Source organism: Eptesicus fuscus, chromosome 2, assembly GCF_027574615.1.
Source record: "Eptesicus fuscus isolate TK198812 chromosome 2, DD_ASM_mEF_20220401, whole genome shotgun sequence".
NCBI classification, from domain to species: Eukaryota; Metazoa; Chordata; class Mammalia; order Chiroptera; family Vespertilionidae; genus Eptesicus; species Eptesicus fuscus.
Window position 1 is genome coordinate 31172581 of NC_072474.1, and position 25063 is coordinate 31197643.

At 38.7% G+C, this 25063-nt stretch overlaps 1 long non-coding RNA gene across 1 annotated transcript in view; it reads left to right on the forward strand.

The window, feature by feature from the left end:
- Positions 1-21248, forward strand: part of LOC129151452 (uncharacterized) — a 36434-nt gene extending 15186 nt beyond the window's left edge. The window contains exons 2-3 of the long non-coding RNA XR_008558129.1: positions 20819-21012; positions 21163-21248. This is a non-coding gene — a long non-coding RNA (uncharacterized LOC129151452). The remainder of the gene's footprint in view (positions 1-20818; positions 21013-21162) is intronic.
- The last annotated feature ends 3815 nt before the right edge of the window (positions 21249-25063 follow it).

Below are 25063 nucleotides of genomic sequence, written 5' to 3' on the forward strand. Positions count from 1 at the left end.
GTGCACGAATTTCATGCACCGGGCCTCTAGTTGTAAACAATGCTGCTAGAAACATGAGATTACAGGTATCTTTTCGAGTTAGTGTTTTCATTTCCTTTGGATATATTTCCAGAAATGGAATTAGTGAGTCATATGGTAGTTCTATTTTTAATTTTTTGGGGAACTTCTATATTGTTTTTCATACAGGATACACTAGTGTATACCCCATCAACAGTGCACAAGGGTTCCCTTTTCTCCACACCCATGCCAGCATCTGTTATCTTTTATCTTTTTTATGATGGTTGATAGTCTATTTTCTGCTAATCCTTTCTAGTTGCCCACCCCATCAAGTCCACTCTTTCATCCATTATTTTCCAGGACCCACCCCCAAACCTACTGAAACTGTCTTAAAAAAATCCAGATACCCTAATGATTACTTCATCTTTAAATGTTGCTCCCAAATTTATTTATTACCTTGAGTTTCCATTAACTCTATCTCATTCATCTGCACTTTCTGGATAATAAGCAAGAGAAGAAAACATGGATAAAAATAGGTGGTCACATGGTGTGAGTGAAGGGAGATGTCATGAGACAGAACAAGAAGAGGGAAGGTTGGTTGAAATGATCAATTCTACAGCTGAGGAAGCTGGAAAAAAATAGTGAAAGATGGAACCATCATTCCATGGCAACATAGAACAAACAAATACTAGAAACAGAGATTTCACTCAAGAAAATAACATAGGCAGTGGTATTGGCGGTGTTTGAGTTATAACACTCCTGGGTTACTCTTATAGACTTGGGACTGTAATTCATATGTAAAACAATCTCCTCAGTGTGAAGATAGGTCACTCACGAAATATTTACTTGCTTGCTAATCCATTTATTTTATGCCAAGTAATCCTAATGCAGAAATACCCCATTTAACACCCAATATATTTGTAGCAGTTCTTGTGTAAACATATCCTTTATTACCTATATGCCTATATTTATAATTTTACCTTTCTGTTTTACTGTAAAAATTTCAATTGATTGTAGGCCCCACAATAAGGCTATTGCCAGTACTGTTCTCCTGGGTTAATGTTAAGCTACTGATGACTGCTTTCTAGATGCCTCTGTCCAGTCAGGTGTGCACCCACTGAATAGTTGTGTGGTTTAGATTAGATCTCCCCAGTTTGTTGATGAGAATGTCAGGTAGGACAGAATCAAAGGCTTACAGAAGTCTAGAGAGATTACATCTATTGCATCCTTTTTATCTACAAGGCCTGTCACTCTATCATAGAAGGAAATTAAATTGGTCTGGCATGATTTGTTCCTCTAAAAGCCATGCTGTTTGCTACCCAGTTCGTTATGTTCTTCTAGGTGATTGCAAATTGATCATTTTGATGATTTATCTTAGTAACTTCCCTGGCACTGTGTTTTAGGCTGACCAATATTTCCTTTTCCTTCTTTTAGAAATGGACATTTCACTTGTCTTTTTCTCTTCCTTAAGGATTTTTCTTGATATGTATAATTTTTTTTTATCATAGCTGATTGAGATCTGACAACATATTTTAAAACATTCATTCCCATATTGTTACAATCTGTCATGTGTGTAATTTTCAATAATTGACTATTAATTTCACCTATATTTATTCATTCTTTCATCAATTCATTGAGTCACTTATTTAACATTTATTGAGAATCTAGAATTTTAGAAAACAATAAATTTATAAACAATGAAGCCTCTTGAGAAATATATAGTCAGTGAAGAAGACATACAAATAAAGTGATTATAATACAGGGCTGAACGCTCTGTAATAGGGGTAAGACAACACCTACAATAGGCATTTATTCCAGTAAATCAGGCTTCCTGGAGGAGGTGATGTCTAAACTGGCTCAGCAGAAGTTAGTGGATGTTAGAGAAAGTGATGGGAAGAAAGAGAGAGTAGAAGAGAGAGTAGAAGAGAGAGAGAGAGAGAGAGAGAGAGAGAGAGAGAGAGAGAGAGGGAGAGAGAGAGAGATTCCAGGCAAAAGGAATATAATTTATAGCTATGAGAATATAGTGAGTTTGGGGGCTCATGGCATGGCAGTTGAGTAGGATTAGAGCATAGACTTTCTGTGCCTAGGCACTGGAGAAGCAGGATTGTAATAGAGCTGGAGAGTATGGCCATGGCAGACTATGACATGATAATCTTGAATGTCAACAAAATAATGTTGGGATTCTTCTTGAGTGCAATGAAGGGTATTCAAACCTCATTCAGCTAATTTTTTTTTACTGAATAGCTATTATTTTTAATAACATGAATGGTCTTAAGTAAAAGAAGGAGATAGAAAAAATTAGAATAGCTACTGATTCAAACTGACAGCTGTGAGGAAGGGGCTGGGATGGGGAATGGAAGCATTGAGCAAAAAAGAAATAAAAAACTCATGGGCATGGACAACAGTGTGGTGATTTCCGGGGGAGAAGATTGGGGGTGGTGCTGGAGGTTATAGGGGGCATAAATGGTGATGGATGGAGACTTGGCTTGGGGTGGTGAACACACAATACAAGTGTACATATGATGTGTTATAGAACAGTGCACTTGAAACCTGTATAATTTTGTTGACCAGTTTAATATTACAACCCCAGTTTTGGGGAAAGTTTTTAACTATTGTTTTCCCCTCTTTTTCTCCCAAATATGGTGAGAATAAGTGGCACTTTCGAGAGTCTCATAGGGCTAAGGAACAGGTATTGATGAACAAGAATCACTCAAGCTATGAATACCTGTAAACACTGTTACTCTGGTTAAGGGACTCTAGAGTCTCCATCCTGGGAATATGAATGAACCAGGAGTAACTTTTACAACCAGAGAAACTCAAGTTTGCACCATGTCAATCCACAATATTAAATTCATTGTTTTCTGAAGCATTAGTGCTTAGTTGCCATTAACCTAGTTTGCCATTTTTAGAAAATGTCAACAGGAGAATTCACATTCTTTTCCAGGGGGCATAGAACATCTTCCAGATAGACCATGTTATGAGAATAAAACAAATTTTAAAAAAGTAAAAGAATTAAAGTAAAAATAAATTTTCTCTTGCTACAATGAAACTATATTAGAAACCAACAGAAAGATCTTTGGAAAATTCTAAATTATTTGGCAATGAAAGAATATATTCCCAAATAACCCATGGGTTAAATGAGAAATAAACAAGAAAATATAAAATATTTTGAATTGAATGAAAATGAAAACACAAGATATAAACATTTGTGGAATCAGGCAAAGTGTAACTTAGAGAAAAACTTACAGCATTGAGCAACAAATTAAAAAAGAGAAAACATCACAAGTCAGTGACCTTGGCTTGTAAATTAAGAAATGAGAAAAGAAAAGGCAAATGAAACTTAAAGTAAGCTCAACAACAGAATTCTTTGAAGAAGAACTAGAGGAGAGAATTTACTCTAATAAATATCAAGACAAATGTTTTCATTTTATTTATTTATTTATTTATTTATTTATTTATTTATTTATTTATTTATCTTTATTGCTGAAGAGTATTACAGATGTCTCCCCTGCACCTTGCTTTTCCCACATTGCCCTCCTCCAAACAGATCCTGCCCCACCCCAGGCCTTCACCATCCTATTGTCTGTTTCCATGGGTAATGCACATATACTTATAAGCTCTTTGGTTAATCTCTTCCCGCCTCCCTCCCACTTCCTTCTGAAATTCATCAGTCTGTTTCATGTTTTCATGCCTCTGGTTCTATTTTATTCATCAGTTTATTTTATTTTATTTTTTCATTAGATTCTTTGTTCATTTATTTTGATTTTTAGATTCAGTTGTTGATAGGTAGGTATGTATTTATTGCCATTTCATTGTTCATCTTTTTTTTTCTTTTCTTCTTTCTCTTCTTAAAGAAGACCCTTTAACATTTATTGTAATACTGGTTTGGTGGTGATGAACTCCTTTAGCTTTTTCTTGCCTGTGAAGCTCTTTATCTGACCTTCAATTCTAAATGATAGCTTTGCTGTGTAGAGTAATTTTGGTTGTAGGTCCTTTCTTTTCATCACTTGGAATATTTCTTTTTTTTTTTTTTTAATAAATCTTTATTGTTCAGATGATTATTTGGAATATTTCTTGCCACTCCCTTCTGGCCTGCAAAATTTCTGTTGAGAATCAGCTAACAGTCATATGGGCACTCCCTGTTAGGAAACTAACTGCTCTTCTCGTGCTGCTTTTAAGATTCTCTCTTTGTTTTAACCTTTGGCATTTTAATTATGATGTGTCTTGGTGTGGACTCTTTGGGTTCCTCTTGTTTGGGACTCTCTGTGTTTCCTGGACTTGTATGTCTGTTTCTTTCTTCAGGTGGGGGAAGTTTTCTGTTATTATTTCTTCAAATAGGTTTTCAATGTCTTGCTCCCTCTCTTCTCCTTATGGTAACCCTATAATGAGAATGTTGGTACACTTAAATTTTCCCAGAGGCTTCTTACACTATCTTCACATTTTTTGATTCTTTTTTTTTCTTCTAGTATTTGTTTGTTTGTTTGTTTGTTTTGCTTCCTCATATTCCAAATTGCTGATTTGATTCTTGGTGTCCTCTGCTTTACTGTTGACTCCCTGTAAATTATTATTCATTTCAGTTAGTGTATCCTTCATTTCTGACTGATCCTTTTTCATGTCTTTGATATTCTCACTAATTTTCTTGAAAAGCTCAAGTTTCTTTAGAATCCTTATAATAATTGCTTTGAACTCTGTATTTAGTAGCTTGCTTGCTTCCATTTAATTTAATTTTTTTCTGGAGATTTCTTCTGTTCTTTCATTTGTGACATGTTTCTTTGTCTCTGCATTTTGGCTGCTTCCCTGTATTTGTTTCTATGTATTAGGTAGAGCTGCTATGTCTCCTGGAATTGGTAGAGTGGTCTTGTGTAGTAGGTGTCCTGTAAGGCCCAGTATCTCAGCCTCTCCAGTCACCTGAGCTGGGCATGCTAGGTGTGCCCCTTTGTGGGCTGTGTGCACTGTCCTGTTGTAGTTGAGCCTTTATTGCTGTTGACATCACTGGGAGGAATTGACTCCCAGGCCAATTGGCTGTGAGGACTAGTTGCAACTATAGCAGAAGAGCTACTGTGCAAGAGACACCCCTAGGGAGAAGGACTTACTTCAGTAGGGCTTTGGTGCTCATTAAGTCTGTCCTTGAGTATAGTGCTTGTGGATGTATAGAGTTGTAATCTGGCATGGTCTGAAGCTATTCACCAGGTGCACTGGCTCTGGGGCTTCCTAGGAGGTGCAAAGTCAGCCACTGCTTTTGTTCTGTCTGGAGCCACCTGGAAGAAGCTACAGCACAATCTGAAGATGCCTGCTGCTTGTGTTGGGCTAGGAGGTGCTCCGGAGAGGCCAAGCTGTGCACCTTAGCAAACTGCTGCTAGTGCTGGGCCTGGGGCCTCTTATCAAGAAGTATTAGTCACACTGAGTCTAGCTGCTACTTGTTTGAGAGATGTTAGGAAAGTCTGAAGTCTGAGCCAGAACAGGCCATTCTTATGGAAAAGACACTGCAAACAGCTGGGGTGGGACTTAAAATTGAGTGAGGATCTCAGGAATCACCAGGGCAGGACTAACAGTGTGGGTCAGGTTGATGGAGACTCAGATATGGTGCCTGCCAGTCATCTCTGCATTGGGGGTGGTCTCAGCATAGGGACAATGACCCCTGCAAGCACCCCTGTCTGGGAGAAAGCTTCCTCCAAGTTCTTTTTTTAAAAATTACTTTATTGATTAAGGTATCACATATTTGTCCTCAAACCCTCCCCCCCCATTCCCATCCCAAACCCCTCCACACGCATGCCCCCATCCCCCTGTTGTCTGTGATCACTGGTTAGGCTCATATGCAAGCACACAAGTCCTTTGGTTGATCTATCTCCCTTATCCCCACCCGCCCCTACCTTCCCTCTGAGGTCTGAAAGTCTGATCAATGCTGTTCTTGTTCTTCAGTCTATGTTGTTCATCTTTTCCCCTAGATGACTGAGCTCATGTGATACTAGGAATACACTTATAGGAACCGAAAATGAGACAAGCAATAATGGTTATGCTGAGAGGCAAATGAGTCAGTCTATAGTGAGTTTCTTTCTGGGCCAACAGTTCTTTTGAGTCCTAATTTCTATGTCCAACAATTCTTTATGTGCACATAACAGCAATGATATCTCAGTTCTGGATGGTGGACAAAAGGTGGTAATGCAGGTCCGACCCTCTCTGGTTTGGTCCTGGGAAATCTTCAGTGATGCACATCTGCTGACTGCTAGTATGGCAAGGCATCGTCAACATCTTCCATCTCTGGACTGTTTCTCTTCTGTCTTCATGGCTGGAGCACTCCTGTCAATTCCTCTCTGTTGCAGGAATCCACATGGTCTCGGATTTGTTTTCTGAAAATATACAAACATATTCTCGACCAAGAGTTATAAAGGAATCTTTTCTATAAATTTGACTTGCGATCCTTTTTCATTTTTTGCCCAAATGATTTTCCTTTGGCTTGTTTTGACACCATGTATGTTTTACCTGGGTGTCTCACTGTTAGCATGACAAATGAAAGTTAATTTTCTAAAGTAAAAATTTTCTAGATGTAATTTATTTACAGGATATTTTTCCTTACATGATATTCTTCTACTATTCCCCCTTTTTTGGTTTAAATATTAGGAGGCTTTTGGAAATTTTATGCTGTAATCTTGATAGCTTTTAAATTGTACTTTTTTGCACTAAAATGTGACTGCCTTCTTCCAAGTTCTTACTCTGATGCCAGACAATCCAGTTCTTCCCCATATATCCCTGGATCCCCATAAGCTGCTGCCCCTGGGCTGGAGCTCAGAGGGAGAGAGTTTGTGTAAGTTTAAATGCAGGCCGTTTAAGAGGAACTACCTGCGACTCCAGCAGCTTCCATGTCACTCAACCTCAATCCCTGCTGCTTTTTTTAGCCCAAAGTTACAGGGACTTCTCTTCCCAGCTCTGGAACCATGGGCTGGGGCCTTAGTTTGTGGCTGGGACCCCTTGCTCCTCAAGGGAGGCCTCTTCAGCCAAGATATCCCTCCCGATTAAAAAAAACCCACAGGTGTGTGTGGACCAGCCAGTTCTATGTCTCCACCCCTCCTACCAGTCTCAATGTGCTTTCTTCTTTAATTCTATAATTGTACAACTTCCATTCAGCCAGATTTCAGATGTTTCTGAATGATGGTCGTTTTGTATTTTAGTTGTAATTTTTATGTGATTGTGGGAGGATGCAAGTATTGTGTTTACCTACCTACCATCTTGGCTCCCCTATCAAGACATATTTATAAGAAACATGCATTAAGATAATCTAGTGTTGTCACAAAGAAATATGAATAGAATTAAATAGAGAACTCAGAAATAGATGTATGATTAATTAGACACTCATGTTTGACATTGTTAAACTATAGAGCATTGGGGAAAAGGTGGTCTTTTCAATAAATGATACTGTATCAATTGGTTAACCATATGAAAAGAAATCACATTTGACCCCTATCTCCCACCATACACAGAGCTATTTCAGGTGGATTATACTGAACTATAACTTCTGAAATATAACATAGAAAAATATGTTCATGATGTATAATGAATTCTTAAGTAAAAATATGTAACATAAAAATTACTAGTCTTAAAGGAAAAGATTAAGAACTTAGATTACATAAAATTTAAGAAATATTGTTCATCAAAAGACACAAGAAAGTAAAATGCAAGCCACAGAGCATGAAAAGGTTTTTTTGGGACACATAACTAACATAACTAACAAACATCCAATATATAATGTGCTCCAACAAATTAAGCATATAAAGACATATCACCCAATAACAAAATGGGCAAAACACTTTAACTGGCACTTACTAGCATATAATATGTATTTAACCTCTAGTAATCAGGGAAATGCTATTTAAACCACAATTATATAACATCATTCATTCACCCCAAAAAATTAACATTAAAAAGATTGACATTACCAAGTGCTGGCAAAGACAGAAACACAGGAACTCTAACCCATTGTTTGTGAGAATAAAAAGTGGTACGACCACATTGAAAAATATTTTGGCATTATCTATTTTGATTATGTTACAATTATATATTATGATTATAATAGAGGCCCGGTGCACAAATTCATGCATGGGTGGGGTCCCTCTACCTGGCTGGCTATTGAGGCCTATTGGGGGGCCACCCGGGGTAGGAGGGGCCGCGGGAGGTTGGCTGGATGGGGGGAGGGGCTGCAGGAGGTTAGCTGTGGAAGCTGCCCTGCATTGAGTGTCTGCCCCCCTGGTGGTCAGTGTGCATCATAACAACTGGTCAACTGGTTGTTCCAGTTGTTCTGATCATTCGGTCATAATGGTCACTTAGGCTTTTATATATAGAGATATTAGGATTCGCTATGACCTGACATTCCATTTCTCGGTATAGACCCAAAGAAAAATGTGAATATCATAAATAAGAATGCTTATTTCAGGATTACGTTTCCTTGTTAAAAATTGAAAACAACTTCAGAACCATCGACATTATAAAAAACATGTCTGGTGAAATTTATATAGCAATGAAAAGAATTAAAGCTCTGCTCAAAATGTAGTTGAATGTTACAAGCATAATGTTAATTAGAAAGACCTAGACATTAAAAATGCTTATGTGTGTTTTTTACATAAAATTTAACAAATAGGCAACATTTTAATAACTAATTTAGAAATGTATACATGGGTAATAAAGCTGTAAATAAGAGCAAGGGAGTGATAGTTATAAAAGTGCATAGTCAGAATATTTCCACTGGGGAGTGGGTGCAGCAAGGATTTTGAGCAGGAGAAGGTAAAAGGAAGCTTCCAAAGTGCTGGCAATGTCTGATTTCTTGAACATTGAGGAGTTTACATGGATTTTTAGTTATTGTAATTAATTGAATAGTATACTTATATCTTGTGTACTTTTCTATGTATGTATTATGTTTTACATTTATTATTATTATTTAATGTAGAGAAAGAAAAGAAGTTACAAAAATCACAAGCATAATAAGTGGAAGTGACCTTGATGTCAGAATTATAAGTTAGCCCTAAACTCTCTTCTTTCCATACTGGCTGTTTGCTTTGAACTTCTTTCTGAAATATTACATGTAATTTCACCAAATATAGCTTCATTCTGGCATACTAGGTGCCTTTTGTGAAAATGCAAATATTTCTGGTAGTTTGAAGGGCTGTCATCACAAGTCTCTTGTTTCCAGGTCCCAGAATTCTAACATGTCTACAATGATTCATTTTCTTTTTACAGGTTAAATTGTCTTTTCTGAACTAGACAGGAACTAAACTGCCATTTATAACATTGTTTCTGAATAGGTTCAATTCAGATTTAAATTCCAAGAAAAGTATTGCAATATGAGCTATTTGTCGTTTGGGGAATGCCTGAAGAGTGACTAACATTATATAGGGGAGAACTGATAAGATTTAGCTTTGGGTTAACTGGTCTAAAGTTTGGTTCTACCAATTATTATCTACTTTACTGTGATACAATTATTAGTTTATGAGACTTAGTTTACTCATATGTAAAATGTGGGTAAAAATAGCTATCCCCAAGAGATGTTATGGGGCTCAAATTATATAAAACACAATATAAATGTAAGAAAAAAAAGATTTAAATTCATAACCTAAGGAAGAAATTTGGATGTAAGAGATAAAATAGACTAATAAGAATGTCACGTAGGACTAAAGCATTATTTCATTTAGCTGTTATTCCCTCTCTCACACTGTCAGTATTTTGAACAACTGCCTCATAATTGAATCCCTCTCTACCATTCTCAGAGGCTCAGAAAATACACATGGGATACTCACTTAACTTTTTTTTTTCTATTTTTTTTTATTGAGGTATTATATGTGTACATATCTTACCATTACCCCCCCCTACCCCACACCCATACATGCCCTCACCCCCCAGAGTTTTGCATCCATTGTTTATGCTTATATGCATGCATACAAGTCCTTCGTTTGATTTCATAACTCCCCCACCTCTCCCTAACTTTCCCCCTGTAATTTGACAGTCTGTTTGATGCTTTACTGTCTCTGTATCTATCTTTTTGTTCAAGTTTATAATGTTCTTTATTATCCATAAATGAGTGAGATCATGTGGTATTTTTCTTTCATTGACTGGCTTATTTCACTTAGCATAATGTTCTCCAATTCCATCCAGGTTGCTGCAAATGATGAGAATTCCTTCTTTTTTTATGGCAGCATAGTATTCCATTGTGTAGATGTACCACAGTTTTCTGATCCAGTCATCTGCTGATGGGCACCTAGGCTGTTTCCAAATCTTAGCTATTGTAAATTCCATACAAAAACTAATAGACTTAATAAATGAATTTGGCAATGTAGCGGGATACAAAATTAACGCCAAGAAATCTATGGCTTTTCTATACACTAATAATGAACTTACAGAAAGAGAGACTAAAAAAGCAATCCCATTTACCATCGCACCAAAGAAATTAAGATACCTAGGAATAAACTTAACTAAGGAGGTAAAAGATCTATACGCAGAAAACTACAGGACACTGAAAAAAGAGATAGAGGAAGAGGTAAAAAGATGGAAGAACATACCATGTTCATGGATTGGTAGAATCAACATCATTAAAATGTCCATACTACCCAAAGCAATCTACAGATTCAATGCATTCCCCATCAAAATACCAACAGCATATTTCACAGACCTAGAAAGAACTCTCCAAAAATTCATCTGGAATAAAAAAAGACCCCGAATAGCCACAGCAATCCTGAGAAAGAAGAATAAAGTAGGTGGGATCTCACTTAACTTTTGAAACCTTTGTGAATTCATCATCCATATTTGCATCTGAACTCCTAATCTATAATTTCTACAAGGGAAGAGAGAGTGCCTGGCATATAATTAAGCACAAATATTTGTTGAACTTGTTTAAAATTCATCTTGATCCTCCTTATATCTACAATCTGAACCACACCTTAAGCTGGAATGATCTGTATATCCCTATCTGCTGGCTCAAGTGTGCACTTTTACTTCTCCTCTGACAAATGTCATGGGATTTAGAATCTTCTGCCTGGATTTAGGATATAAGAAGGGTGACCACACCATTTGAAGCCATAGTGGACACTAAGGGAGGTTCTGAGAATTTTTCTTTGAAATCCTCAAGCATAAGGCAAATATATATCTGTTGACTTATTTACATATAGTGTCTGATATTTTTTAAAAAAGAGATGACTCTACTGACCTATCATAGACTTCGTAAAGTCCTAACCCTCTATGAAATGATAAAAAATCAGATCAACGTTTTATTCTATCTGCCCAGATTCATTGCCATCTCTGTGACACTGAGAGACCTGCGGCCATGGTAAGGGGGTGCACTGTGTGTTGACCGTCATTTCACCTGAGTCAACATAGTCTGGTCCAAGGGGCAAATAGTTTCTCCATCTTGCCCTCGCTAGCTCCATGCCAATCAGGTCAATTGGTAGTGCCATAGACATTTAGAAGCAGAAGAGGATTGGAAGTCACACACATATCTTGTTTGTAAATAAAACTTATCCTTTCATTCAAAAGCAGTAGTTGTATAATTATGTGTAATAAAATAAAAATATTTAGCTTTCTCCATTCCTCTGAAACTTCTGTTTCAAACCTTCTGGTGCAAATCATCTAAAACCCATACATATGTCTTCAAGATGGCTTAAGCTGCTCTTCTCACTGTGACTGTGAGAAAGAATGATGGCCATAAATTGTGGCTCAGAATCTCTGAAGGAGAGATAATATCAGGAATTGAATTAGCTCTGTAAGCTATTGGGCTTTGGTCTGGCGAACCATGTGGACAAATAAAAGAATCAATAGGACATGCCCCAGTGGCCCATCCTCTGGGGAATTTTCCAGCTGTATTTGTGGAGCTTTTCCTGGAGATCCTTCAATAAGCTATTTAATTTACTATTTAAATTTAAATCAGAGGCTACTTAACTCTTGGATCCAGCCTTTGGGCACTACATTAATCAAAAGCAAAGACACGTTACATTATCTCGTTCTTGGAAATTTACAAACGTACATCTTTTATAACATATAACTATTTTTTTTTTATATGAGAGACAACATCTCAATATATTTATTACTCTCTCCACTACTGAATGGTTTACCTTTTAGCTAATGAATGAGAGGGAGCAGAGAGAAGGTGTAAACAGAGCTGCCTTTTGAATGATTATAGTTTTAGTATCTTTCCTGGAGGTTTTCATTTTCTACTTTGTTCACATGGATGAAGAAATAGCCTGGTTGTGGTTCTACTGTTTGTGGTCCAAAGGGTCAGGATAGCTTGTAGATAGAAGCATAGTTGGTTTCATGGTGACCCAACATTATCCTGGACTTCAAAGAACTTCCTCTTCTCTCTGCATGAAGAACTCTTTAAAGAAGTCCTTTTTCCTTTTACAAGGTGAATGCTTCAAAGCACGTGGGAGGACTATTTCCTTCTCAGTGTTTACCTTTCAGAGGTGAGGAGTTCATAGACATTTCCCTGTTTGTACAGTAGAATCTAATCGTTGGCTTTGAGGCGAAGGCTCTCCCTGCTGCTGTTCTACTGTCAGGAGTTTCCCGTGCTCATTTTTCACTTACTGATGCACTAAAGAAGCTGTGCCAGGAACCCGAAAAAAGCCACATGAAATTCCTCTGGAGTGTATTTCTGTCAACATTGTATATCACTAAAAAAAGAATTCGGTTCTGTTTCAAAGCCTTGCTTTCTTTCACAGGTTACAAAATGTTCACTGAGTGGCCAGAAATGACAGGCAAAGTGGATGAGTGGGAAAGTCCACATATTTTCTCACTAGGCATGAGTGAAGAAAGACCATAAAATAACATAACAGTTTTTAATGCATCCATGTGGATTTATACATTCAATCGAGTATAAGCCCCTCAGGAACACCTGGGAGATGCTGTCTGAAAGATAGTCAACAATGTGCAACATGGTGCAAAACAATTTTGGAAACGTGCTGACATCGCACTCAGATCTTGTGGTGTGTCATTTATACCATTTGTGACGTCATTGTATCTGCTCTAGGGAGCTCTGTGAGTATGAGAGCAGGGATTGTACTGTATTTCTTTAGAACCTTCCTTTCAGGAATAGAACAAGGACCTTTGTTAGAATTAAAATTTTTTTTTGGCATTAATATGGAAAATCTAACTTTTGAGTGGAATTATATTTTTGGAAACAGCTAACACAATTGAAATGGAAATTGGTACATAATTGATCTTTGTAATATTATTTAGCAAAAGCAAAAGATAAAAAAAATTAATGGCAATAATTACATATCTATACTATGATCATGGGACATAAAAGAATGTCACACCCAGAGAAAACCAGATGAAAGAAAACACACTAAAATCTTATTTTTCAGTGGTAGGATTATGGATGATTTTTTAATATACATGTATAGCAGAAAAAAACTCAACTCATATTTGTAAAAAATAATGAAGCAGATTTTCTTTTTGCAATGAATACACAACCTCTGCCTGAGGAAAATTATAAGCAAGAAGATCAACACTATTTTAAGCAATGGAACCATCATTGCAACAATGCATAAAAACTGAGATAAAGATAACTGCTGCTTATTAAAAAGCTACTCTATGCCAAACACATTGTTCTATGCTGTATGCAAATAGTCTCTAATCCAGAAAATACCATTCAAAGTGTACATTTCCATTTTAATTCTCTGTTTGCAGAAACTGAAGTGTAGAAAGACGAAATGAATGGTCCAAGGTCACACATAGTGGGTGGGATTGAGTGTAGACCTTTTCACTGTGAAGCCTGCACAGTCTTTCAGTGACATCAAAAAGCCTCTTCCTATGTCCAGTCAGTCTTCCCATTGGCCAAAGGCAGCTGCCTTGGCACTAGAGGCCTTTCATCACCCCTCAAGCTATGACCACCCTCCCTTTCCAGGCACACCAGTGACTCTGTCTCCCCAGGCACACCTCAGTACATTTTCAAACTCAGCCCCCTTCCCCACATTGCCTGAAGGATTTTTCACGCTCTTCTATCCTTGCATAGCCTATTCAAGATATCCAAAACCATAAAAATTCCTGGACCTCTCCAGTTTGCTGGATTTGTGCCTACCTTTGAATTTTTATTGATTCTTCTACTCACTGGGCATCTGCTTTTCTGCAATTCTTATATTTTTTCATATTACGATGCATATATGGCTTTGTGCACAGCTGGAATTTTCTCTTCTTGAGGTCAGGCGTATGTATTTTATTTCATTTTGCATTTACTGTTAAAAGAACAGAACCTGGAGTCAGAAAGTCAGTGGCTCTACCACTTTTTGACTGTGTGGCCTTGAAGAAGTTATTTAATTTCTCAAATTGTAGTTTCCTCATCTGTAAACTGTGGCTAATAATACTAACAATTTCATATATTTGTTGGGAGAATTAAACAATACAATAAATGTAAAGCAAGCATTGGTATGCTTATGAGACATTGAAAGAACTCAATAAATATTATTATCACTAGAAGCCCAGTGCATGAAATTCGTGCATGGGGGGCAGTGTCCCTCAGCCCAGTCTGCACCCTCTCCAATCTGGGACCCCTCGGGGGATGTCTGACTGCCCGTTTAGGCCCGATCCTACTGGGATCGGGCCTAAATGGGCAGTCAGACATCCATCTCACAATCCAGGACTGCTGGCTCCCAACTGCTCGCCTGCCTGCCTTCCTGATTGCCTAACCGCTTCTGCCTGCCAGCCTGATACCCCCTAACCACTCCCCTGCCAGCCTGATTGATGCCAAACTGCTCCCCTGCCAGCCTGTTTGCCCCTAACTGCCTTCCCCTGCAGGCCTGGTCACCCCTGCAGGCCAGGTCCCCACAACTGCTCTCCCCTGCAAGCCTGGGTCTCGCTCAACTGCCTTTCCCTGCCGGCCCGGTCACCCCCAACTTCCCTCCTCTGCCTGGTCACACCTAACTGCCCTCCCCTGCAGGCTTGATTGCCCATAACTGCCCTCCCTTGCAGGCTTTGTCCCTCTCAACTTCCCTCCTCTGCTGGCCATCTTGTGGTGGCCATCTTGTGTCCACATTGGGGCAGGATCTTTGACCACATGGGGGCAGCCATCTTGTGTATTGGAGTGATGGTCAATCTGCATATTACTCTTCTATTAGATAGGATAGAGGCCTGGTGCATGGGTGGGGGCCAGCTGGTTTGCCCTGACGGGTGTCCTGGATCAGGGTGGGGGTTCCCTTGGGGCATGGGGTGGCCTGGGCGAGGGGCCTGTGGTGGTTTGCAGGCCAGCCACGCCCCCCCAGCGACCCAAGTGGAGACCCTGGTATCTGGGGTTTATTTATCTTCTACAATTGAAACTTTGTAGCCTGGACTGGAGCCAAGCCTCCTGCTTGCTCCATGGCTGCCACCATTTCTGTTGGAATTTACTGTATTTTCCGGCGTATAAGACGACTGGGCGTATACGAGATTTTACTGGGTTAAAAAGTTGTCTTATATGCCGGAAAATACAGTATTTATCTTCTATAATTGAAACTTTGTACCCTTGAGTGGAGGCCTGGCCCAGCCAGGGTGTGTGGAAAGCTTGGCTTCCTCCAGTGCCAGGGAAAACCAAGCCTCCTTCCTGCTCGCTCTGTGGTTGCAGCCATCTTAGTTGGGGTTAATTTGCATATTCACTCTTATTGGCTGGTAGGCATGGCTGGTGGGTGTAGCGGAGTGATGGTTAATTTGCATATTGCTCTTTTATTAGATAGGATTAGTTATAGTATTCATATTAACAAAATAAGCACAGGAAATGATATAATAGCCACTAGAGAGTGACCAAACTTAAATAAAACCTCACAAATATTTTCACATCAGTTTAGATATTTTCAACATTCAAAATAATTTATATTTATTTGTTATGTCCATATTACTTAACACAGTACTGTTTAAAAAGCACTTGATACACATTTGCAAAATGTGTATGAATAAATGTGATCACTCTCAAATAATAACCAAAGAAGAAAGAAAGAAAACCAGATAAAAAGAAAAAACACACACCAGGAAATGAGAACTTTCAAAATAAGCATTATGGTTGGTGTTAGAGCACTCATGGATTTAAAAAATTTAGGCAGGCCAGTGCAAATAATCCTAATAAAAATAAGTGGGCTTTTTTAGTGCTATCGTCTTTTCAAACTAGAAGTTCACTCACTGTGGAGTGATTCACAAGGAACCTGTTGACTTTCTTACTTGTCTATTGGTCAGTAACTCACATGTATCTCTCTTGGGGATGATTGTTGGTTGTGACTTTTGTTTTCAAGCTAATAAGTGATTCTAAAACATTTCATGAAGACTCAAGACACTCAATGAGGCAAGCCCATTTCTAATGAATGTTACTGGGGAAGATAAATGACCTACTACACTAAGGCTCTGCTCTAAGTGGTGCCTTCATAGATGGTATTCAGTTTCAGCCTCAAAATTTTACACGAAAAGTGATTCTGTTTCATTGGCACTAAAGCAAAGCTCCCCAGCATCCCAACACAAGAAAATAGCTTTGGAATTTTTAGGTTCTCAGCTTCCACTTGCAGTAGTTTCTGTGTGGGTTCATTCCACTTGAGGCTTATTCCTGAGGTTTGATGCTGTGAATGAAAGAAGGAAGGTGACAAGTTTAGGTTACAATCTTGAGTAATGAGGGCAATCAACTGTCCTAGCTATTACTAAAAACAGTCAGGTATTTAAAATACCAATCTGAATTGCAGGATGTCCTTACACAGATCCTAATATATAAAAACCCAGGGTCCATAATGACCAACCGAAGGCTCGACTGAACACTGGAAGTTAGTCCTGCAGTCAGTGCTGGGTTGCCCCGGCAACCCAGCACTGACTGCCAAGGGGGCTGCAGATCAGGCCCGGAGAGAGGCCCAAAGAGAGAGGCAGGGTCTGATCCACAGCCTCCATGGCAGCTGTTCATCAGCCCTGCCTCTCTAATCAGGCCCGGAGACACTGACTGGAATAGAAACCAACCAATCAGAACCAAATCTGGGTGGACTGTAAGGAGCCAATGGCTGCCTAAGAGGCGGAGCTTTTGACACTGACTGGCATAGAAACTGACCAATCAGAATCAAATCAGGGTGAACTATGAGGAGCCAATGGCTGCCTAGGAGGCGGAGCTTTTTTAAAAAATATATTTTATTGATTTCAGAGAGGAAGGGAGAAGGAGAGAGAGATAGAAACATCAATGATGAGGGAGAATCACTGATTGGCTGCCTCCTGCATGCCCCCTACTGGGGATCAAGCCCACAACCCAGGCATGTGCCCTTGACCGGAATCAAACCTGGGACCCTTCAGTCCACAGGCTGACACTCTATCCACTGAGCCAAGCCAGCTAGGGTGGAGGTGGAGCTTTTGACACTGGCATAGAAACCAACTAATCAGAACCAAATTGGCCATCAGGGGAGGGCAGTTGGGGACAAGATCAGGCTGGCAGAGGCAGTTAGGGGCAATCAGGCCAGCAGGGGAGAGCAGTTGGGGGTGAGATCAGGTCAACAGGGGAGGGCAGTTAGGGGGCGATCAGGCAGGCAGGGATAGAGGTTAGGGGTGATCAGGCAGGTAGGCAAAGGGGTTAGGGGCAATCAGGCAGGCAGGCAGAGGTAGTTAGAAGCGATCAGGCAGTCAGGCAGGTGAGTGGTTAGGAGCCAGCAGTCCAAGATTGTGAGAGGGATGTCCAACTATTGGGATTGGGCCTAAACCGGCAGTCAGACATCCTCCAAGGGGTCCCCAATTGAAGAGGGTGCAGGATGGGCTGAGGGAACTCCCCCAACCCCATCCATGCATGAATTTCGTGCACCGGGCCACTAGTAGATATATAAGGAGCCAGAGCTACTGTGCTCTAAATCCTGCATGTGTTTGAACATCACTAGTTGTGGAGCTGTCTTTTACATGGGAAATTGTTAATATTGTTCAGAATTGCTTCCACTATTTCTGCTGGTAACCATACCAATAACTTCATTTGTGATGTGTTAAGCAACACACACAGTGCCTCAGTATGGAAAAACTCCCCTGAAAAATATCCCCTGAGCATAACACATGGTTATTCTAATCAATGAGATGCAAATGCATATATATCCTGCCTACAATAGACCCACTTTAGATGGAAAGACACACACAGACTGAAAGTAATGGGTGAAAATATATATTGTGAAAATGAAAACAAAAAAAGCTGGGGTAGTAATACATTTATCAGACAAGATCAATTTTAAAACAAAAGCTATAATAAGAAACAAAGAAGGATCCAGCAATTCCACTTCTGGTTATTTATCTGAAGAAAACAAAACACTAATTCAAAAAGACATATGCATCCCTATGCTCATTGCAGAATCCTACCTAATAAAATAGTAATATGCAAATTGATCGCACCTTCGCTATGCCCAAGCCACGCCCACCAGCCCAAGCCACGCCCACCATCCAATCAGGGCAAGTATGCAAATTACCCAACAAAGATGGTGGTTTATTTGCATACACTGAGGGAGGGTGGAATGAAGACTGAAGACAACTTAGAAGGAAGAGGGAGGAAAAGCGGAAAGCAAGGTGGCTGCCAGAGGGAAAGCCCAGGCGGGGCGGGGCAGGGCGGGTGGCAGTGGTGTGCGGGTGCAGGCGTGGTGGCTGCAAAGGCGGCGGCAGCGTACGTGGCCGCAACAGCCGCTTGCAGGATTTTCCTGCAAATGGGCTACTAGTTATTTATAATAGCCAAGAGATGGAAGAAGATAGATGGATGGATAAAAAAGTTAAGGTACATATATGATGGAATATTAGTTGCCTATAAAAAAGATTGAAATATTGCCATTTGTGACAACATGGATGGACCTAGAGGGTATTATGCAAAGTGAAATGTCAGACAGAGAAAGATAAATACCGTATGATTTCACTTATATGTGGAATCTAAAGAATAAAATAAATGAAAAAGAAACAGAAACAGACTCATAAATACAGAGAACATTTTGATGGTTGCCAAATGGGAGGGGTGTTGGGGATGGGTAAACGGGGAAGGGAATAAGATGTGCAAATTGCCAGTTATAAAAATAGTCATGGGGTTGTAAAATACAGCATAGGAAATATAGTCAATAATATTGTAATAACCATGTATGGTGTCAAGTAGGCACTAGACTTATTAGGGAGATCACTTTGTCAGGTATATAAATGTCTAATTACTATGTTGTACACCTGAAACTTATAATATTGTATGTCAATTGTAGTTGAAAAAATACTTTAAAAATAAATAAAAAGTATAAAAAACAAAAAAATAAAGATGCAAATGATTTAATATATAATACAAGATACAAATGATTTAATAAATAATGTCACTTATTAGAATTTGCAAAGTGCCAGGTACTTTACAGGACAACTCATTTTCACTTTTGCCAGGATGATCTTCCTAAATAGAAAATTTATGACACCATTCCATGGCTTCTCATGTTTTCAGGACATGCCCCTAATTCAGTCTGGCACAGGAAATGCCCTCCTGGATCTGAGTATGTCTTATTTCTCCAACATCTGGAGTTTAATCTCTTCCCACCCACCTGCTCCTCCCTTCTTCTGTCTACTGATTACTTGCAGATCTCAGTGTGCCCTGTTCTGGCTTGCCTCCAGGCCCTGATCAATGTTGAGGTCCGCTCTGTTTGGCTACCTGTTTTTCCAGCCCATTCCTCTTTCCTAACACTGACCTCTTGAGGTATCCTCTTAGATGCCATCGCCTCTGCAGAGCCTTCTCTGCACATTATTTCCTCTCAAAAATAATTAAATTTTTCTCCCAGATATTCCTGTAGCTCTATTTTTATAGAGATATAATTGACATATAACATGTATTAATTTTGGGTGTACGACATAATGATTTCATATTTGTATGTGAAATGATTACCGGAAAAAAGTTTTGTTAGCATCTATCACCACACATAGTTCAAAATAGTTTTCTTGTGATGAGAACTTTACAGATCTATTCTCTTAGAAACTTGTAAATATGCAATGTAGCATTGCGAACTGTAGCCAACAGGACTTACTTACCTTATCCAGGTGTTTCAAATGGGGATGGAAGGGAGTACTGGAGTGAGAGTATGGACCCAGATGGGGGTGACTGGACAAGATATCTAATTAAGTGGAAGTAGCAATAGTGAGATTAGGGAATGAAGAGTTCTATCCCTCCCTTCCCTCTTATTGGCATCTTCACTTGTACTCTTACCCCACAGGAACCATTCTGGGCAGTGAATAGGGTGAAGAATGGATGAGGGTGGGAGCTCCCAAATAGTAAATGGGTTTTTACTGGTGAGGAGGAAGAACAGTGTGAACAAGGAGAAAAATCTTATTCTATAACACTGGGTGAAGAGGGCATTTCCATGGAGAGCTACTTTTCTTATGATAACATTTTTCTGGAGCATTCCAAGTAGGGGTATAGCTGAAGAGCTCATATTTTAGAAGGCTTATTACCTAGGATGTTGTTAAAATGAAGATTCCTAGACTTTACAATATGTTTTTGATTCAACAGGGCAGTGGGGACTAAGAATCTGAATTTAAAAAAATACCCTATGTAATTCAAACATAGCGGGTTTATGTTCCAAACTTTGAAATAACATTGGCTGTCCCTGTTTTTGAGATCCAGAAGTACCATAATTTTATGGTCTAAAATGTTCAAATGACCTACTCTTTTCTTTAATGCATAAAGTTACAGTCTATTAATTAAACAATAGCATTAATTTAAAATATGCACTGAGAACAAAAGACCTATTTTTGCACATCTAACGCAGATATCATTTATCTTATTGAAAATTCTATGGTAATGTTTTGCCTTTTCTCTAAATAATTGGCATTGACATTCTTCTATCTTCACTTTTTAATGATTTAATATGTTTTTTTTTTCTTCCTGTTTCAGCTTCCTATTTAATCTGCTACTGCCTGTTAAGTCAGCTTCCCTTCACAGCAAAGACTGAGGCTGCTCTTGTTAGATTAAACATTCTCTTTCTATCTGACCCAGCTTTCAACTTCAACTACTTAGTTATATCATTGGTTGGGTAGCAGAATTTGCCAGGATGTCACCCAGTGGGAAAATCAATTCATGAAAGAAGGGTGAGTGCTGTGTGTTTGACTATAGAGCATCTCTTTTTCTTTCTTTGAGCATATCTGTCTCAGCACACCTGGGTATTCCTCCCCAGGGCTACGAAGAAGTTTGAATTGCCCTTCTCTTAATTAGCAACATCCTTTCCCCTTCTATTACAGGTGAACATGATTCATTCTCTTGTATGTATTCCTAAGAGAGAGACTCACTGAAAAAGGACACATCATTTCAAAGTGAAGAGGAGGCCAGCAGTGAGGTGCTTCAAAGATAATTCCTTTCCTTTGTTCTAGGAGGTTTTTAAAATAAATGTTTCTTATGATATAATCCACATCCACTAGGAGTTAGGAATGCTCTTGTTCCATGAATTTAGATGTTTCAAAGAAACATCCCCAACCTCTGACATTTAGTATCGCTAGCCTATCCTTTAGTTTAACTCAATTGGTCTTCATCTGTGTATATGATATCTTACAAAGAGCATAGCATATATAGGCTCCATTGGGTCTATACAATTTCTGAAATTTGTGTATCTGTATACACGTCTTTGTGTGAGGAGTTCTTAAATTGCATAGGTTTCTCTGTGGAGTGTATGACATAAAAAAGATAAAGAATTATTGAAGTAATAGGCCCACATGTTGGCCTATAAAAATTAATCCCATGCTGTATAACAGTATTTTTCAAGGGAATTCAGAGTTAATTTCCACAGGAAGCTAAACTTAAAAGGGATAGTTCTTCCTCAGGAGAGCTCTTATTTTAGAAGGAATTGCAAGACATTCCCCGCCCCTGGAGCCTAAGGGGCCATCTATCTCTGAATTAGATTCTGTGAAGTGGTTTGTGATCACCCACATGAACCAATTGCAAGAAGTTTAATTGTGATTAATTCTCACACTCAATTTTAAAGTATAACTTTTTAAAAAGTGCATTCAGACTATAGATCAGTTTTTGAGGATGGAGAAAGAGAAAGTGGATAGTAGAAAGATACAAAATTCCTCTCTCCCTCCCCTCTCATATATCATAAAGCTTCCTGATACAAAATTATTTTTTCTAAAAATAATGCTATAATCAAATGGGTAGGTTATTGGCTCTTGTGTAAAGGCCAATTAAATTTCAGATGGATGTGGAATTGAAATGGGGATTTTAATGATCTCTTAATATTTTTTCATTATTATTTACTAACTCAGGCTACTAAGTTTGACCTAAAGAAATTATCTGGCCTACCCAATAGAATTTACACTACAATAAAATCAAGCACTTCAGTTTTTCTCATTTCTAAAGTGGGAATAATAATGCTATCTTTTGCATGGGATTTATGTGAGAACTCAATAAATACTCTAATCACAATGTTTAGAAATGAACCTGATCCATATATGTTAAAAGTATATTTGCTATGATTATATTATAATATCTACTGAGTTTAAAAATTGAGAAATGAAACAATGGGACACTTGAATTAACAGTTATCCTTCACTTTTTGTTTACTTTGTATTGGGTTTGAGTTTTTAAAGCCTTGTTGGATTTTGAACAAAGTGAACTTTTGGCTAAATCGATATTGATTTCATATTTTTATGGATTCCTTTTCCTGACCTAAGAGATTTCTGTTCTGAATTCAGTTTTCTCAGAATTCTATTTCTCATAGCTCAGCAATTAAAAAAAAACAACACACCTGTCATCAATACTGCCAAACATTTTGTGCTACTATGTAAGCCATTATAGGTTTTATTACATGCACTTAATTAGGACTTCTTGGAAATTATGTTTATTGGAAAGACAGACTTGACTGATAGAAATTTGGGGCATATTGAGAAAGTTTTAAAGACCAATATGACTTTCAACCTAAGGACTTCATAGGAACACTATTCTGACCACTCCCGGGCATGATGACCACATACTGCAGAGAGAGTTAAGGGTGAGCCTTTAGTCCCAGTCTGCTTGGATTTTGTATCCCAGCACCAGCTTATAAACTGAGTGACCTTGAACAAGTTATTTACCCTCTATATGCCTAACTTGTCTCATCTTTCTAAGAAGAAGAAGAAAAAAAGTACCTACATCTGAAGGTGTTTGTACGAATTAAAGCTAATATAATGCAAAGCACTTCGAATAATAAGAGGTACCTGATGCATGTGCTTATATAAGCATTTGCTCTTCTTATTTCTAGAACAATCATAATTTCACAAAATCCATTTCTGTTTTCACAAAATCCATTTCTAATCAGAAACTAATACTTTGTCAAACTTAACTCTGAGTTCAGATTCATCAGGACATTTTTCTATATGAAAGTTGGTTTCTGTTTTCATCTCTTGCATTAAGATGGAAAGGATCAAAGACTTATATAAAACTAAAGTCACTGAAAGTTTACCACAACATTATTCAGTGCACTTATTATTCAATAAAACATGGACACCTTATAATGCTTTTTTAATAACAAAAATATGTGAGACCATGCCTTTCCATTTCAATAGAATGGGCAATAAACAGATGTATTGCTACTCAAGGAAACTGATATTAGCTGAGTAGCTAGTAGGCCTTTTCCTAAAGCAATATAAGCAGGAAAAGTAACAGGAACAAATAAATTCTACTGACATTCTATTAGATCTCAACATGGGTACAACAAATTTCCTCAACTCACAAGTTTCTCTTCTAATTTATTTCTCCTATGCCTCTTTCCCTTGTCTTTCTTGTACTTTTAGATCTCTCTCTCTCTCTCTCTCTCTCTCTCTCTCTCTCTCTCTATATATATATATATAAATATATATATATATAAAAAGAGGTAATATGCAAATTAGGACGGGACACCGTAACAGATCACGACTGGACAGGAGGAGGTTGCGCGTGCAGGTGAGGCCTGGAGCGGAGACGGAGACAGAGAAAGGGGGGCTTGCCTGAGCTGGCGCGGTGGCTCGGGTGGCCCTGGAGCGGACACAGGCAGGGGGGCCAGGGGACACTGCAAGTCAGGCATGGGTCCCGGCCTCCCGCGGCGCCGGTCTAGCCTGACTCCCACGGCGGCCGGTACTGCGTGATTCATGCGCAGGTCCTGGCCCCCTGCGGGATGCCTCCTCACACGGTGGGAGGTGGGGTGCCTCCTCGCGCGATTTCAATCACATGCTGGGCATCTAATGAGATGATAAATTACTTGCCTAACACTTTAACTCAAATCAGATAAAACATCCACTTATATGAAAACCATACCACACCCCAAACATATGTCTAATCACAACCTCTCAAACACTTACCTAAAGTTTTCCATTTTCTCCTTGCTGTGGAGTACAGAAGCAGATTTTTTTGGTAGTGTCCTATATCCATGATCTAATGAGTTGGGCTACTGCAGTCCTGCCTTTTAGCAATTTGTAATTCACCTGTGAAACTTGTGATGCTAAAGTATTACTGTGGCACCTAGCAGAGCATGTTTCAAAAGGGATTAAATATTCATCTGTGAAAAAGAAGAGCCTTTGTGGTTGCTCCACTTTGGGTAAAATTACAGACCTATCAATCTTAATGCTGTGGAGCATGAAATCAGGAAGTATTTCTTCCTCTACAGAATATTGTATTGCACAGTTAGATGTATTTTGAGAGTAATGCTTCTGATGGGAGAAAGGATGGCAAGTAGAAGACACAAACTATAATGAATTCAATCAGCCATCCAATTATGATTTCTGTGTTAGCTCATATCATAGGTTTTCAATCTCTGCCCTTGGGCACTGAGACTGATGAAACACACCCCTCGCTCTCCCATTTCTTCTATGTGGCTATCATTTAAGTTGTTGACACATATCTTCGTGATAATATGACATCATGGAAATACCCAGTCCTCAGTTACAATTTAACTTAAAAAGGTTTATTTTTGTCGTTGTTTTTGAGAAGAAAAGAATGAAATTAGTAACTTGATGGCTATCATTTTAGCCAAGTATTTTGCTAAGTTGAAGATTAAATCTTATTACCAAACTGACAGACTAATTTTTGTTTGTTTCTTTGTTTGTTTGTTACTAAAGTTGTTAACTGATTGATTCATGGGTTGGCATCTGTTGGGGATGAGAACTGTTAGCATATTAAATACAAACCAGTCTGGAT